The sequence below is a fragment of the Enhydra lutris genome, unplaced genomic scaffold, assembly GCF_002288905.1.
Source record: "Enhydra lutris kenyoni isolate GAN:26980312 unplaced genomic scaffold, ASM228890v2 scaffoldscaffold4, whole genome shotgun sequence".
Lineage (NCBI taxonomy): Eukaryota > Metazoa > Chordata > Mammalia > Carnivora > Mustelidae > Enhydra > Enhydra lutris.
Window position 1 is genome coordinate 46860208 of NW_019154088.1, and position 1000 is coordinate 46861207.

A 1000-nucleotide genomic window follows, 5' to 3' on the forward strand; every position below is an offset into this window, starting at 1 on the left:
GGTGCCGGCCCTTCCCAGGAGTGGGGGCCCAAGGAAGGGGAAGAGTGCGGGAAAGAGAACCTGGGGTTTGTACCAGGGCTTTGGGATTAAGTTCTTCATTCACTAAGAAAGGATTTGGGAATACAAAGGGTGTGGGGGCAGGCAGTCTGGGGGGACTGGTTGGAAGGAAGGTGAAGCTCTTGTTTTTAATCCCCACATCACTTTCTTAAATAAAGAAGCCTGGGACACAGTAAAAAAATAAAAATAAAAATAAATAAATAAAACAACGCACCTTCAGGGGTGCCGGGTGGTTCAGTCAGTTAAGCATCCAACTCTTGGTTTCATCTCAGGTCATGAGATTGGGCCCTATGTCAGACTCCGTGGTCTGAGGGGAGTCTGTTTCAGATTCTCTCCCTCTGCCCCTCCTCCCACTCTCTCTCTCTCAAATAAATAAATAAATCTTTTTTAAAAATGCACTTTCAGGGGCGCCTGGGTGGCTCAGCGGGTTAAAGCCTCTGCCTTCGGCTCAGGTCATGATCCCAGGGTCCTGGGATCGAGCCCCACATCGGTCTCTCCGCTCGGCGGGGAGCCTGCTTCCCCCTCTCTCTCTCTCTGCCTGTCTCTCTGCCTACTTGTGATCTCTGTCTGTCAAATAAATAAATAAAAATCTTTTTTAAAAAAATGCACCTTCAGCGCAGGTCAAACACTATTCTAAGGACTTGACAAATATTAGCTCATTTAATCCTCATAACAACTCTATGAAGTACATACTCTTATGATTCCTATTTTACAGATGAGGAAACAGGCTGAGAACAGTCTCACAGCTAGTAAGTAGTAATGCAGGATTCCAACCAGCACACTGGCTTCTTAGCCCATGCACTCAAACCACTACCCTATGCAGCCTATCGGATTGATTCTGAGGAGGCTAAAGACAAAGCAATCTAAGTAGATATGACATTCACTAGTCATTTGCAAAAACATGTATTGAGCCTGAGGCCAGAATGGGGAAATAACCATAAAC